This window comes from Aethalodelphis obliquidens, unplaced genomic scaffold (genome assembly GCF_003676395.1).
Source record: "Aethalodelphis obliquidens isolate GAN/ISIS:26980383/991018 unplaced genomic scaffold, ASM367639v1 scaffold6, whole genome shotgun sequence".
NCBI lineage: Eukaryota > Metazoa > Chordata > Mammalia > Artiodactyla > Delphinidae > Aethalodelphis > Aethalodelphis obliquidens.
In genome coordinates, this window is record NW_020837950.1 from 26,784,790 (window position 1) to 26,801,988 (window position 17,199).

The window sequence follows — 17,199 nt, forward strand, 5'->3', positions numbered from 1 at the left end:
AAACTCTCCAGAAAGTGGGCATAGAGGGAATTTACCTCAACATAAAAAGGCCATATATGACAAACCCACAGCCAACACCATTCTCAATGGTGAAAAACTGAAACCATTTCCACTAAGATCAGGAACAACACAGGGTTTCCCACTCTCACCAGTATTATTCAACATAGTTTTGTAAGTTTTGGCCACAGAAACAAGAGAAGAAAAAGAAATAAAAGGAATCACCAAATCGGAAAAGAGGTAAAACTGTGACTGTTTGCAGATGGCATGATAATCTACATAGAGAATCCTAAAGATGCTAGCAGAAAACTACTAAAGCTAACCAATGAATTTGGTAAAGTAGCAAGATACAAAGTTAAGGCACAGAAAACTCTTGCATTCCTATAAACTAATGGTGAAAAATCTAAAACAGAAATTAAAGAAACACTCCATTTATCATTGCAAAAAAAGACTAAAATACCTAGGAATAAACCTACCTAAGGAGAAAAAAGACCTGTATGCAGAAACTATAAAACACTGATGAAAGAAATTAAAGATGAAACAAACAGATGGAGAGATATACCATGTTCCTGGGTTGGAAGAATCAACGTTGTGAAAATGACTATACTATCCAAAGCAATCTACAGATTCAATGCAATCCCTATCAAATTAACAATGGCATTTTTTCACAGAACTAGAACAAAAAATTTTACAATTTGTATGAAAACACAAAAGACCCCAAGTAGGCAAAGCAATATTGAGGAAGTAAAATGAAGTTGGAGGAACCAGGCTCCTAACTTCAGATTACACTACAGAGCTACAGTAACGGTACTGGCACAAAAACAGAAATATAGATCAGTGGAACAGAATAGAAACCCCAGAGAAAAACACATATGGTCACCATATCTTTGATAAAGGAGGCAAGAATATACAATGGAGAAAAGACAGCCTCTTCAATAAGTGGTGCTGGGAATACTGGTCAGCTACATGTAAAAGAATGAAATTAGAACACTCCGTAACACCATACATAAAAATAAACTCCAAATGGATTAAAGACCTAAATGTAAGGCAGACGCTATAAAACTGTTAGAGGAAAACATAGGCAGAACACTCTGTGACATGAATCACAGCAAGATCCTTTTTGACCCACCTCCTAGAGAAATGGAAATAAAAACAAAAATAAACAAATAGGACCTAATGAAACTTAAAATCTTTTGCCCAGCAAAGGTAACCATAAACAAGTCAAAAAGACAAACTTCAGAATGGGAGAAAATATTTGCAAACGAAGAAACTGACAAAGGATTTATCTCCAAAATATACAAGCAGCTCATGCACCTCAATATCAAAAAAAAAAAAAAACCCAACCCAAAAATGGGCAGAAGACCCAAATAGACATTTCTCCAAAGAACATATACAGATTGCCAACAAAAGCATGAAAGGATGCTCAACATCACTAATCATTAGAGAAACGCAAATCAAAACTACAATGAGGTATCACCTCACACTGGTCAGAATGGCCATCATCAAAAAATCTACAAACAATAAATGCTGGAGAGGGTATGGAGAAAAGGGAGCCCTCTTGCACTGTTGGTGGGAATGTAAATTGATACAGTCACTATGGAGAACAGTATGGAGGTTCCTTAAAAACTTAAAAATAGAACTACCATATGACCCAGCAATCCCACTACTGGGCATATACCCTGAGAAAACCATAATTCAAAAAGAGTCATGTACACATTGCAGCACTATTTACAATAACCAGGACATGGAAGCAACCTAAGTGTCCATCAACAGATGAATGGATAAAGAAGATGTGGCACATATATACAATGGAATATTACTCAGCCATAAAAAGAAACAAAATTGAGTTGTTTGTAGTGAGGTAGATGGACGTAGAATCTGTCATACAGAGTGAAGTAAGTCAGAAAGAGAAATACAAATACAATATGCTAAGACATATATATGGAATCTAAGAAAAAAAAAAGGTTCTTATGAACCTAGGGGCAGGACAGGAATAAAGACACAGATGTAGAGAATGGATTTGAGGACACGGGGAGGGGGCAGGGTAAGCTGGGATGAAGTGAGAGAGTGGCATGGACATATATACACTACCAAATGTAAAATAGCTAGTGGGAAGCAGCCGTATAGCACAGGGAGATCAGCTCAGTGCTTTGTAACCACCTAGAGGGTGGGATAGGGAGGATGGGAGGGAGATACAAAAGGGAGGGGATATGCGGATATATGTATACGTATAGCTGATTCACTTTGTTATACAGCAGAAACTAACACAACAATGTAAAGCAATTATATTCCTATAAAGATATTAAAAAAAAAAAACTATCCAACCTTACAACTAAAGGAACTAGAGAAAGAAGAACATACAAAACCCAAAGTTAGTAGAAGGAAAGAAATCATAGAGATCAGAGCAGAAATAAATGAAATAGAAAGAAAGAAAACAGTAGCAAAGATCAATAAAACTAAAAGCTGGTTCTTTGAGAAGATAAAAAAATTGATAAACCTGTAGCCAGACTCATCAAGAAAAAGAGGGAGAGGACTCAAATCAATAAAATGAGAAATGAAAAAGGAGAAGTTACAATGGACACTGCAGAAATAAAAAGCATCCTAAGAGACTACTACAAGCAACTCTATGCCAATAAAATAGACAACCTGGAAGAAATGGACAAATTTTTAGAAAGGTATAACCTTCCAAGACTGAACCAGGAAGAAACAGAAAATATGAACAGATAAATTACAGGTAATGAAATTGAAACTGTGATTAAAAATCTTCCAACAAACAGAAGTCCAGGACCAGATGGCTTCACAGGCGAATTCTACCAAACATTTAGAGAAGAGCTAACACTCATCCTTCTCAAACTCCTCCAAAAAATTGCAGAGGGAGGAACATTCCCAAACTCATTCTATGAAACCACCATCACCCTGACACCAAAATCAGACAGAGATACTACAAATAAAGAAAATTACCAACGAATGTCATTGCTGAATACAGATGCAAAAATTCTCAATAGAATACTAGCAAACAGAATCCAACAACACATTAAAAGGATCATAAACCATGATCAAGTTGAATTTATCCCAGGGATGCAAGGATTTTTCAATATCTGCCAATCAATCAATGTGATACACCATATTAACAAATTGAAGAATAAAAACCATATGATCGGGGCTTCCCTGGTGGCACAGTGGTTGAGAGTCCGCCTGCCGATGCAGGGGACACGGGTTCATGCCCCGGTCTGAGAAGATCCCACATGCTGTGGAGCGGCTAGGCCCGTGAGCCATGGCCAATGAGCCTGCGCGTCTGGAGCCTGTGCTCCGCAAAGGGAGTGGCCACAACAGTGAGAGGCCCGCGTACCGCAAAAAAAAAAAAAAAAACCACCACATGATCATCTCAATAGATGCAGAAAAAACTTTTGACAAAATTCAACACCCATTTATGATAAAAACTCTGCAGAAAGTGGGCATAGAGGGAACCTACCTCAACATAATAAAGGCCATATATGACAAACCCATAGCAAACATCATTCTCAATGGTGAAAAACTGAAATCATTTCCTCTAAGATCAGGAACAAGACAAGGGTGTCCACTCTCACCACTATTATTCAAACTAGTTTTGGAAGTCCTAGCCATGGCGATCAGAGAAGAAAAAGAAATAAAAGGAAGCCAAATTGGAAAAGAAGAAGTAAAATTGTCACTGTTTGCAGATGACATGATACTATAAATAGAGAATCCTAAAGATGCCACCAGAAAACTACTAGACCTAATCAATGAAGTTGGTAAAGTTACAGGATACCAAATTAATGCCCCCAAATCTCTTGTATTCCTATACACTAACAATGACAGATCAGAAAGAGAAATTAAGGAAACAATCCCATTCACCACTGCAACAAAAAGAATAAAATACCTAGGAATAAACCTACCTAAGGAGGTAAAAGACCTATACTCAGAAAATTATAAGACACTGATGAAAGAAATCAAAGACAACACAAACAGATGCAGAGATATACCATGTTCTAGGATTGGAAGAATCAACATTCTGAAAATGACTATACCCAAAGCAATCTACAGATTCAATGCAAGTCCTATCAAATTACTAATGGCATTTTTTATAGAACTAGAACAAAATATCTTAAAATATGTATGGAGACTCAAAAGACCCCAAATAGCCAAAGCAACCTTGATGGAAAGAAATCGAGGTGGAGGAATCAGACTCCCTGACTTCAGAATATACTACAAAGGTACAGTAATTAAGACAATATGGTACCGGCACAAAAACAAACATACTGATCAATGGAATGGGTTAGAAAGCCCAGAGATAAACTCACACACCTATGGTCAACTAATCTATGACAAAGGAGGCAAGGATATACAATGGAGAAAAGACAGTTTCTTCAATAAGTGGTGCTGGGAAAACTGGACAGTTACATGTAAAAGAGTGAAATTAGAACACTCCCTAACACCATACACAAAAATAAACTCAAAATGGATTAAAGACCTAAATGTAAGGCCAGACACTATAAAACTCTTAGAGGAAAACATAGGAAGAACACTCTTTGACATAAATCACAGCAAGATCGTTTTTGACCCACCTCCTAGAGTAATGGAAATATCAACAAAAATAAACAGATGGGACCTAATGAAACTTAAAGCTTTTGCATAGCAAAGGAAACTATAACCGAGATGAAAAGACAACCCCCAGAATGGGAGAAAATATTTGCAAACGAATCAAGGGACAAAATATTAATCTCCAAAATATATAAACAGTTCATGCAGCTCAATATTAAAGGAACAAACAACCCAATCAAAAAATGGGCAGAAGATCTAAACAGACATTTCTCCAAAGAAGACATACAGATGGCCAAGAGGCCAACATCACTACTGCTCAACATCACTACTTATTAGAGAAACACAAATCAAAACTACGATGAGGAATCACCTCACACAGGTTAGAATGGGCATCATCAGAAAATCTACAAACAATAAGTGCTGAGAGGGTGTGGAGCAAAGAGAACCCTCTTGCACTGTTGGTGGGAATGTAAATTGATACAGCCACTATAGAGAACAGTCTGAAGGTTCCTTAAAAAACTAAAAATAGAATTACCATATGACCCAGCAATCTCACTACTGGGCATATACCCTGAGAAAACCATAATTAAAAAAGGCACATACGGGGCTTCCCTGGTGGCGCAGTGGTTGAGAGTCTGCCTGCCAATGCAGGGGACACGGGTTTGTGCCCCGATCCAGGAAGATCCCACATGCCGCGGAGCGGCTAGGCCCATGAGCCATGGCCACTGAGCCTGCGTGTCCAGAGCCTGTGCTCCGCAACGGGAGAGGCCACAACAGTGAGAGGCCTGCGTACCGCAAAAAAAAAAAAAAAAGGCACATACATCCCAATGTTCATTGCAGCTCTATTTACAATAGCCAGGTCATAGCAATCTAAGTGTCCATCAACAGACGAATGGATAAAGAAGAAGTGGTACATATATACAATGGAGTATTACTCAACCATAAAAAGGAACGAAATTGGGTAATTTGTAGAGATGTGGATGGACCTAGAGACTGTCATACAGAATGAAGTAAGTCAGAAAGAGAAAAACAAATAACGTATATTATCGCATATATGTGGAATCTAGAAAAATGGTACAGATGAACCAGTTTGCAAGGCAGGAATAGAGACAAGATGTAGAGAACAAATGTATGGACACCAAGGGCGGGGAGGAATGAATTGGGACATTCAGATTGACATATATACACTAATATGTGTAAAATAGATAACTAATAAGAACCTGCTGCATAAAAAATAAATTCATTTAATTTAATTTAAAAAGTAAAAGACAAAGAAAACAAAGAAACCCACAAACTCAGATCACACCAGGAGGCCTTAACAGAGTAGTCTGGACTTTGCTGATGGTTCGTGGGATTTTGTAGAGCACATTCACCCCTTAAGAGATCCTCCGTGAAATCACTGGGAGGTACAAGCCCATAAGAGCTATAGAATCAGGTCCTAAATGTTATTTTCATGGCCCCTCCGTGGCCTACTGAGGAAGTGAACAAAATGCCACTGAGCTACCTGCTGTTTTGGGCCTCACATTCCCTGCAGCCAAAAGCATAGGCAGAGTCAGTTTCATAAAGGGTTAAAAATCATGGGAATTTTTCTGCACTTTAAAATATTGCATGAAACTCACTTCTGTACGAATAATGATCATCTGCATTTTCTTCCCTGCCTCTTCATCTAACAAATACATTTTTACAGGTTTTACAATATTCTTTACAGCTCACGTAAAACACATAATTTTCCTCCTGTTTATATCACTTGTTTATTATTTATTTATTAGATTTATACGGCGCTTTCCTCCAAAAGGCACTACACAGCCAACTCCGATGTAATAAACATTACATTAAACTTCTTAAAAACCACAGTCAGGGAAGTGGCCAGCATGAAGGCCCAAGAGACATGCACAGGAAGAACGAAGAGCCATGGGTCTGGTGAAATATGCAAGCAAGTAGTCAGTATATTAGGAGGCCCAGTGACCGGAAGGCCTGTCCTGCATTTTCTGGTCACTCTACCTGCAAAAGACCCTGAGAGTGCCTTTGATTAAAAGTGACAGAGCCCAAGTATCTCTATTTCTGTGTGGGAGTGGGCGTGGGTCTGTAGGGGAGTGGGGAGGGGGTGGAGTATTATAGCTATATCTCTGGGCTCCAGAGAGGATGTCTGAAAACAAAGATACCTACACAGACAATGTGTTTTGAAAATCTCTGGAGAAAGATACATAGTGATGTTTTATAACAAATCACCGAGATAGATTTCTTCTGTATAAATACAATTCACGCTCAATCCTCAGTTCTGCTGAGTGTCCATGACTTCCAAAGGCTCTGTAGACGGTCAAAGGCCAGGGAAGCTCAAATGTGCAAAGATTCTCAAAATCGAAAAGCGACAAGGTGACTTCAGCTTTTAAATTCCGGGCCACATTGATTTGACAAAGCCACATGTTGACGTCCTGCATATGTGATCCTCGCAGTGGTGGAAGGGGTAGCTAAACAGTAACTCTCCCAGGCGCTGCTGGAAGATCAGGACAAGAATGAGCAAGAAGGGAGTATATTCTTACTTGTGGTGCAAAGAAGAAAGGACCATTCCCAGTAAATGGAGCAGACGATGTAGCTCTCCTATCAGTACAGACAGTGGGGGAGAATCCAGCCAGGAGAAAGAATAACATCATCATCCTTATTATTATTACTAGTAGTAGTAGCGGGAGTGTTGTTGTTATTGTTATTTCGTGGATATTATGACCCAGGCACTCTTGTGCTCGAGTCATATATGCTGACCTCTTTAATCCCCAGAACAAACCTACAGAGTGGGCATGACCGTTTTCCTAGTTTTACAAATAAGGAACCTGAGACTTAAATAAGTTATTTGCCCAAAGTCACTCAGCTAGTAAGTGCTTGAGCTAGGATTCAAACCCAGCACAAAAGGATAGGTAAGAAAACCAAGGAAACATATAAAAGGCATCTGTGCATTGACAAAAAGAGAAGGGAAGATCAATTTCCCTTCTGAAAGCTGTTGTTAGAGAGCTAGCAGCACAATAGCAGGTTCGGGACAACAAATAAAGACCTTGCGATAAGGCAGCAGCAAGCCCAGTGCAGACAGAAGAGGTACAGCAATGCGGAGACCCTGTGATGAGAGGAGCTCAGAAAGGACCAGTAATCTTATCCCCAGGGCTGAGTGAGCAGGATCTGGGAGCTGGGAACTGAAACCCACTGTGCTGTCTTGTATAACTGACTGTGTGCTTCAGCCAAGTTCACTGTGGAGTTCTAAAGTGATTCATTCTCAGTAGCCCATTTGTGACCCTCCCCCACCTAAATATAAATACGATGCATTCAGCACTTACTGAGCATCAAGCGTTTAACACACGTCATCTTATTTAAACCTCACAGCAGCACTATAGATACCATAATCACCCCCATCCTACCAACAAGGAGGCACAGAGAAGTTGAGTAAATTGCTCAAAGTCATACAGAGTTAGAAAAAGGTAGAGATGGACCCCCAGTCTAGCGAGTCTGGCTCCAGAACTCAGCTTCCTAGTCTCCATGCTGTGCACCTTCTAGAACCTGATTCTGTGCACTGCAACCCCCTCTCAGCTCTGTCTGACCTCTCTTCTGAGAAGGAAACTAGCCAACGTCCTGTTTCTTGTTTTCACTACTAGAAGGCCAGCTTCATCAAGTCACCCACCCTGACCAAGTGAAAATTACCTGGGAACAAATGTAGAAGATACCATAGAGAAAAAAAGTGACGTGGAATCCCTATTAATCTGTACATCCCCAGACATTCTTTTGAAAGTGCTTTGTATCACAGAGCATATGTGTCATAACATACATAGTCCCCGTGGAAGATGTCTTCCACATGGCAGCTGTTGCAATTATCATAGCAGGGATTCCTCAACTGCTATGGCAACTGAGGCTGGGAATCATAAGCATCATAAGCAGCATGGATTATGCCAGGATCAACCTGCACTCTGTCTAGAAAACCCTTCACCATCTTCAAATGGCTCCCTCCTTCTCGTCCTTAAAGTTTCAGATTAAATGACAGTAATTCACAGAGATCCTCCTAAATCAAAACCTGGTATCACCCTAGCACTCACCATAAGCAGTAATTATATCTTTTATTAATTTACTTGTTTTTGTTGATGTATTTGTTTTCTAGGGCTGCCATAATAAAGTACCACAAAAGAGGTGGCCTAAACAACAGAAACTTATTCTCTCTCATTTCTAGAGCCTAGAAGTCCAAAATCAAGGTTTCAGCGGGGTCATATTCCCTCTGAGACTCTTGCTAGAACCCTTCCTTGCCTCTTCTAGCTTGCGGGAGTGGCCATCGGCCCTTGGTGTTCTTTGGTTTACAGCTGCATCACTTGAGTCTCTGCCTCTATTGTCACATGACATTCTCCACATGTGTTGCTGTGTCCAAATTTCCCTCTTCTTATATGGACACCAGTCATATTGGATTAAAGCCCCACTCTACTCCAGTATGAGCTTAGCTTATCTTAGCTAATGACATCTTCAGATGGCTAGTTCTGGCCCCCCGAAGTGCGAGAGAATACATTTCTGTGTTTAAGCCTCCCAGTTTATGGTCATTTGCTACAGCAGTTCTAGGAAAATGCTGCCAGAAATTCTCTTAGCTTTATTTATCCCTGGGTTTCCACATTTATTTGACCAAATAAATATTTTCCCATGATAGCTATTAACAATCCCTAATTCCTTAGGTGGAAAATATATATAGGAAAAAGCTAATCTAATCTTCCTATTTTTCATAGGAAGAAACTGAGACTAGAGGAGGAGACCAGATTCACAAGCTCATGCCTGGCAGGATGGAGACCAGAACTCAGACCTCCAACTCCACTCTGGGTGCACTTTGCCATCTCACAGTTAATTCTCAGCCACCCAGGAAATGGGGGTGCCTTGAAATAGAACAGGGAACCTCTCCCAACTGAAGAACATCCTTCAGTGATGTCTCTTGGACTCCTTGAAGGTATTTAGTCAATATTTTTCTAACCAATAGGAGAAATTGTTATCATTTTTAGGGAGGTTATGGGAAATGTGTTCAAGAAACCAGTGATGAAAGCAGCTGGTCCAGTGTACACAGATGTCTCAGATGAGCTGGAACGGACCAAAATTACAGCCGCAGTGGGGTCTTCAGCCCCTCGTCACCACCACCCTTGTGCCTAAGGAAAGGGACATGGGAAGCAAGTGTCTTCTATGTGAAAAGGGATAGTTTCATTTATGCAGTTGTGGGCTCTTCAGTCCTTTTGCTTCTCTTCTTTTTGCCCCCTCACCCAACCTTCTTCCCCAGACATACAGAATCCATGAGAAGTAAGCCATTCCAGCTCTGGAGAAGGGGAAGAAGCTTCTCCTACCTTCCACTTGATAAGCTGAGGTGACTGCCCCCCATCCAAATCCTGCAGGAAAATCCATGCTTTCAGAAGACGGCCGACCGGAACATTCAGGCAACAGAGCTGCACCCTTCAGGCAGGGGAGCCCAGCAGCTGTGCAAACATAAGTGAACTCTCACCCTGACCGAAGTCTCAGAATGCAAACGAGTATGCAAACAAGAAGGGAACCTGATTAAAGCATCCCACTTGACTGGCCACAGCCTTGATTTGAAACCAAGACACTTGGTTCAGGGGGACCATTTATACTGTTCTTCTCCAGACACTCCCCGATTTTTAACAGAGTTGGGCCAGCCTGGGGACAGACCAGGTCCCTGCTTTGGCAGGGTACCCATTCATCTAATCTTTTCCCTTTTAATGAAACACATGGACATTGTTTTAAAAGTCACATAATCCTACTAGAACTTTCCCTTGGCCAATTCCTCCCAATTCCTTATCCCCACTCCCTAGAGGCCACCATTTTCAAGTGTTTCTTCTGATATTTATTCCCCTGTTGTCAAATAATAGGCTGAGATTGGTGCCTCTTAATTTGTTTTTCAATTTTAGATAATAACTATTGACTTCTGGATATAAGGGTGGAAGATCCTAGCATGTGTGCTCTCTCTCTCTCCCCTTCCTCCATCGACCTGATGTGGTTGGATTACCTCTTCTGTTTAAATAAATATTCGATATTTACATGAATTTGACTGCGTATGGCTCAAAGCTGAGCTGTGCAGTATACCATGCTTACAGGCAACTTTTCATTTTCTCCAGGGTTCAACTGTCTGGATTTTATATTTAAATTCCTCTATTCTTATCACTAATTTATCCCCAAACAGTCTGACAGGACTATGAATCTATGTTTAAACACCTCTGTTTGCTTGCTCCACTCTGCACTGTTTGTTTCTTAGGCAGCCACAGAGCTATGTAGTATTTAACTTCCCTCACCAGTCTCCTGGGCTTTCTCCCTCTTTTTTTCCTTTCCCTTTTTAGAGAAACAAATCCTTGAATAACTTTCTGATAAAATGGGCATGGGAGGCACGTTTTCTGAAACCTGTAGTTCTACAATTAACTTTATTCTAATGTCACACTTGATATGTAGTTTGGCTACTATGGGATTTTATGGTAGAAATAATTTTCATTCAGAATTTTGAAAGCATCGGTTTACGGTTTTCTAGCTTCCAGTGTGGCAACTGAGAAGTCTGATGACAATCCAAGTCCTATTCTTTTATATGTCACCTGTTTTGTGCCCCAGCCCACCCTCCCTGCTCCCCAAGCTTCTGTTTCTGAAATTTCACAGTCACATGCTTGATGTGGAATTTCTCATCCACTGTGCCAGACACACAGCCTGCGGACTGTAGTCATGCAGGATGTTGACAATAGGGGAAGCTGGGAGAGGGATACACGGGAATACTCTGTACTATCTTTGCAACGTTTCTGTACATCTAAAATTGATCCAAAATTAAGGGTTTTTTTAATGCCTGTGAAAAGAGGAGTTAGGAAAAATCAAAGTGAGGAGAGTTACTGATTCAGTTCCCCTAAGACAGCAGTAATTCATCCTACACTGTGTAATGACAGGAACACAAGATTGGAATGAGGTATAACTAGGTTGAAATCCTACCCTCTCCAGTTATCCTAATCCTAAGAAGAAAGAAGAGGTTAACTATCAAAGGAAATGAGGGAAGATATTTAAAGGGTATGTGTTTGGTGAAATAAACATTAAAAAATACAGGGCGGAGGAGCTTCAAGATGGCGGAAGAGTAAGACGTGGAGTTCACCTTCCTCCCCACAAATACATCAGAAATACATCTACACGTGGAACAACTCCTACAGAACACCTACTGAATGCTGGCAGAAGACCTCAGACCTCCCAAAAGGCCAGAAACTCCCCACGTACCTGGGTAGGGCAAAATTAAAAAGAATAAACAGAGACAAAAGAATAGGGACGGAACCTGCACCAGTGGGAGGGAGCTGTGAAGGAGGAAAAGTTTCCACACACTAGGAAGACCCTTCACTGGTGGAGACTGCAGGTGGCAGAGGGGAGAAGCTTCAGAGTCACGGAGGAGAGCACAGCAACAGGGTGCAGAGGGCAAAGCGGAGAGATTCCCGCACAGAGGATCAGGGCCGACCAGCACTCACCAGCCCAGCACTCACCAGCCCGAGAGGCCTCTCTGCTCACCCGCCGGGGTGGGCCGGGGCTGGGAGCTGAGGCTCAGGCTTCGGTCGGAGCGCAGGGAGCGGACTGGGGTTGGCGCGTGAACACAGCCTGAAGGGGTTAGTGCACCACGGCTAGCCGGGAGGGAGTCAGGGAAAAAGTCTGGAGCTGCTGAAGAGGCAAGAGACTTTTTCTTACCGCTTTGTTTCCTGGCGCACGAGGAGAGGGGATTAAGAGCGCTGCTTAAAGGAGCTCCAGAGACGGGCGAGAGCCGCGGCTATCAGCGCGGACACCAGAGACGGGCATGAGACGCTAAGGCTGCTGCTGCTGCCACCAAGAAGTCTGTGCGAGCACAGGTCACTATCCACACCTCCCTTCAGGGGTGCCTGTGCAGCCCGCCACTGCCAGGGTCCCGGGATCCAAGGAGAACTTCCCCGGGAGAACGCACAGCGCGCCTCAGGCTGCTGCAACGTCATGGCGGCCGCAACGTCATGGCGGTGTCTGCTGCCGCAGGCCCGCCCCGCCCTCCATGCCCCGCCCCCCCGCCCCGGCCTGAGTGAGCCGGAGGCCCTGAATCAGCGGCTCCTTTAACCCCGTCCTGCCTGAGCGAAGAACAGACGCGCTCAGGCAACCTACACGCAGAGGCGGGGCCAAATCCCAAACTGAACCCCGGGAGCTGTGCGAACAAAGAAGAGAAAGGGAAATCTGTCCCAGCAGCCTCAGAAGCATCAGATTAAATCTCCGCAATCAACTTGATGTACCCTGTGTCTGTGAAATTCCTGAATAGACAACGAATCATCCCAAATTGAGGAGGTGGACTTTGGGAGCAATGATATATATATATTTTTTCCCCTTTTTCTCTTTTTGTGAGTGTGTATGTGTATGTTTCTGTGTGTGATTTTGTCTGTATAGCTTTCTTTTTACCATTTGTCCTAAGGTTCTGTCTGATTTTTTTCTTTTTTTATTACTTAAAAACAATTTTTTCTTAATAATTATTTTTTATTTTAATAATTTTATTTGATTTTACTTTATTTTACTTTATCTTCCTCTTTCTTTCTTTCTTTTTTTCCTTCCTTTTCTTCTGAGCCGTATGGAGGACGGGCTGTTGGTGCTCCAGCCAGGCATCCGGGCTGTACCACTGAGGTGGGAGAGCAAAGTTCAGGACACTGGTCCGCAAGAGACCTCCCAGCTCCACGTAATATCAAACGGCAAAAATCTCCCAGAGATCTCCATCTCAAAGCCAAGACCCAGCTCCACTCAATGACCAGCAAGCTACAGTGCTGGACACCCCATGCCAAACAGCTAGCAAGACAGGAACACAGCCCCATCCATAAGCACAGAGGCTGCCTAAAATCATAATGCCACAGACACCCAAAAACACACCACCAAACGTGGACCTGCCCACCAGAAAGACAAGATCCAGCCTCATCCACCAGAACACAGGCACTAGTCCCCTCCACCAGGAAGCCTACACAACCCACTGAACCAAGCTTAGCCACTGGTGACAAACACCAAAAACAACAGGAACTACGAACCTGCAGCCTATGAAAAGGAGACCCCAAACACAGTAAGTTAAGCAAAATGAGAAGACAGAGAAACACACAGCAGATGTAGGAGCAAGATAAAAACCCACCAGACCTAACAAATGAAGAGGAAATAGGCAGTCTACCTGAAAAAGAATTCATAATAATGACAGTAAGAATGATCCAAAATCTTGGAAAAAGAATGGAGAAAATACAAGAAACGTCTAACAAGGACCTAGAAGAACTAAAGAGCAAACAAACAGTGATGAACAACACAATAAATGAAATTAAAAATTCTCTAGAAGGGATCAATAGCAGAATAACTGAGGCAGAAGAACGGATAAAGTGACCTGGAAGATAAAATAGTGGAAATAACTACTGCAGAGCAAAATAAAGAAAAAAGAATCAAAATAATTGAGGACAGTCTCAGAGACCTCTGGGACAACATTAAGCGCACCAACATTCAAATTATAGGGGTCCCAGAAGAAGAAGAGAAAAAGAAAGGGACTGAGAAAATATTTGAAGAGGTTATAATTGAAAATTTCCCTAATATGGGAAAGGAAATAGTTAATCAGGTCCAGGAAGCACAGAGAGTCCCTTACAGGATAAATCCAGGGAGAAACATGCCAAGACACATATTAATCAAACTATCAAAAATTAAATACAAAGAACAAATACTAAAAGCAGCAAGGGAAAAACAACATATAACACATCAGGGAATCCCCATAAGGTTAACAGCTGATCTTTCAGCAGAAACTCTGCAAGCCAGAAGGGACTGGCAGGACATATTTAAAGCGATGAAGGAGAAAAACCTCCAACCAAGATTACTCTACCCAGCAAGGATCTCATTCAGATTTGACAGAAAGATTAAAATCTTTACAGACAAGCAAAAGCTGAGAGAATTCAGCACCACCAAACCAGCTTTACAACAAATGCTAAAGGAACTTCTCTAGGCAGGAAACACAAGAGAAGGAAAAGACCTCCAATAACAAACCCAAAACAATTAAGAAAATGGTAATAGGAACATACAGATCAATAATTACCTTAAATGTAAATGGAATAAATGCTCCAAACAAGACATAGATTGGCTGAATGGATACAAAAACAAGACCAACATATATGCTGTCTACAAGAGACCCACTTCAGACCTAGGGACACATACAGACTGAAAGTGAGGGGATGGAAAAAGATACTCCATGCAAATGGAAATCAAAAAAAAGCTGGAGTAGCAATTTCATATCAGACAAAATAGACTTTAAAATAAAGACTATTAGAAGAGACAAAGAAGGACACTACATAATGGTCAAGGGATCAATCCAGGAAGAAGATATAACAATTGTAAATGTTTATGCACCCAACATAGGAGTACCTCAATACATAAGGCAAATGCTAACAGCCATAAAAGGGGAAATCGACAGTAACACAATCATAGTAGGGGACTTTAACACCCCAATGTCACCAATGGACAGATCATCCAAACTGAAAATAAATAAGGAAACACAAGCTTTAAATGATACATTAAACAAGATGGACTTAATTGATATTTATAGGACATTCCATCCAAAAGCAACAGAATACACATTCTTCGCAAGTGCTCATGGAACATTCTCCAGGATAGATCATATCTTGGGTCACAAATCAAGCATTGGTAAATTTAAGAAAACTGAAATCATATCAAGTATCTTCTCTGACCACAACGCTATGAGTCTAGATATCAATTACAGGAAAAAATCTGTAAGAAATACAAACACATGGAGTCTAAACAGCACACTGCTTAATAACCAAGAGATCACTGAAGAAATCAAAGAGGAAATCAAAAAACACCTAGAAACAAATGACAATGAAAACACGACCACCCAAAACATATGGGATGCAGCAAAAGCAGTTCTAAGAAGGAAGTTTATAGCAATACAATCCTACCTTAAGAGACAAGAAACATATCAAATAAACAACCTAACCTTACACCTAAAGCAATTAGAGAAAGAAGAACCAAAAAACCACAAAGTTAGCAGAAGGAAAGAAATCATAAAGATCAGATCAGAAATAAATGAAAAAGAAATGAAGGAAATGATAACAAAGATCAATAAAACTAAAAACTAGTTCTTTGAGAAGATAAGCAAAATTGATAAACCATTAGCCAGACTTATCGAGAAAAAAAGGGAGAAGACTCAAATCAATAGAAATAGAAATGAAAAAGGAGAAGTAACAACTGACACTCCGGAAATAGAAAGGATCATGAGAGATTACTACAAGCAACTCTATGCCAATAAAATGGACAACCTGGAAGAAATGGACAAATTCTTAGAAATGCACAACCTGCCAAGACTGAATCAGGAAGAAATAGAAAATATGAACAGACCAATCACAAGCATTGAAATTAAAACTGTGATAAAAAATCTTCCAACAAACAAAATCCCAGGACCAGATGGCTTCAGAGGCGAATTCTATCAAACATCTAGAGAATAACTAACACCTATCCTTCTCAAACTCTTCCAAAATATAACAGAGGGAGGAACACTCCCAAACACATTCTACGAGGCCACCATCACTCTGATACCAAAACCAGACAAAGATGTCCCAAAGAAAGAAAACTACAGGCCAATTTCACTGATGAACATAGATGCAAAAGTCCTCCACAAAATACTAGTAAACAGAATCCAACAGCACATTAAAAGGATCATACACTATGATCAAGTGGGGTTTATCCCAGGAGTGCAAGGATTCTTCAATATATGCAAATAAATCAACGTGATACACCATATTAACAAATTGAAGGAGAAAAACTATATGATCATCTCAATAGATGCAGAAAAAGCTTTCAACAAAATTCAACACCGATTTATGATAAAATCCCTTCAGAAAGTAGGCATAGAGGGAACTTTCCTCATCATAATAAAGGCCATATATGACAAACCCACAGCCAACATCATGCTCAATGGTGAAAAACTGAAACCATTTCCTCTAAGATCAGGAATAAGACAAGGTTGCACACTCTCACCACTATTATTCAACATAGTTTTGGAAGTTTTGGCCAGAGCAATCAGAGAAGAAAAAGAAATAACAGGAATCCAAATTAGAAAAAAACAAAGTAAAGCTGTCACTGTTTGCAGATGACATGATACTATACACAGAGAATCCTAAAGATGCTACCAGAAACCTACTAGAGCTAATCAATGAATTTGGTAAAGTAGCAGGATACAAAATTAATGCACAGAAATCTCTTGCATTCCTATACACTAATGATGAAAAATCTGAAAGTGAAGTTAAGAAAACACTCCCATTTACCATTGCAACAAAAAGAATAAAATATCTAGGAATAAACCTACCTAAGGAGACAGAAGACCTGTGTGCAGAAAATTATGACACTGATTAAAGAAATTAAAGATGATACAAATAGGGCTTCCCTGATGGCGCAGTGGTTGAGAGTCAGCCTGCCGATGCAGGTGACGTGGGTTCGTGCCCTGGTCCGGGAAGATCCCACATGCCGCAGAGCAGCTGGACCCGTGAGCCATGGCCACTGAGCCTGCCCGTCTGGAGCCTGTGCTCCACAACGCGAGAGGCCACAGCAGTGAGAGGCCCACGTAACGCAAAAAAAAAAAAAAAAAAAAAAAAA

At 41.0% G+C, this 17,199-nt stretch overlaps 1 pseudogene; it reads right to left on the reverse strand.

Annotated features, from left to right (window-relative positions):
- LOC113619247 (cytosolic beta-glucosidase-like) overlaps positions 1 to 9,954 on the reverse strand; it is a 71,559-nt pseudogene extending 61,605 nt beyond the window's left edge.
- Positions 9,955 to 17,199: the final 7,245 nt, after the last annotated feature.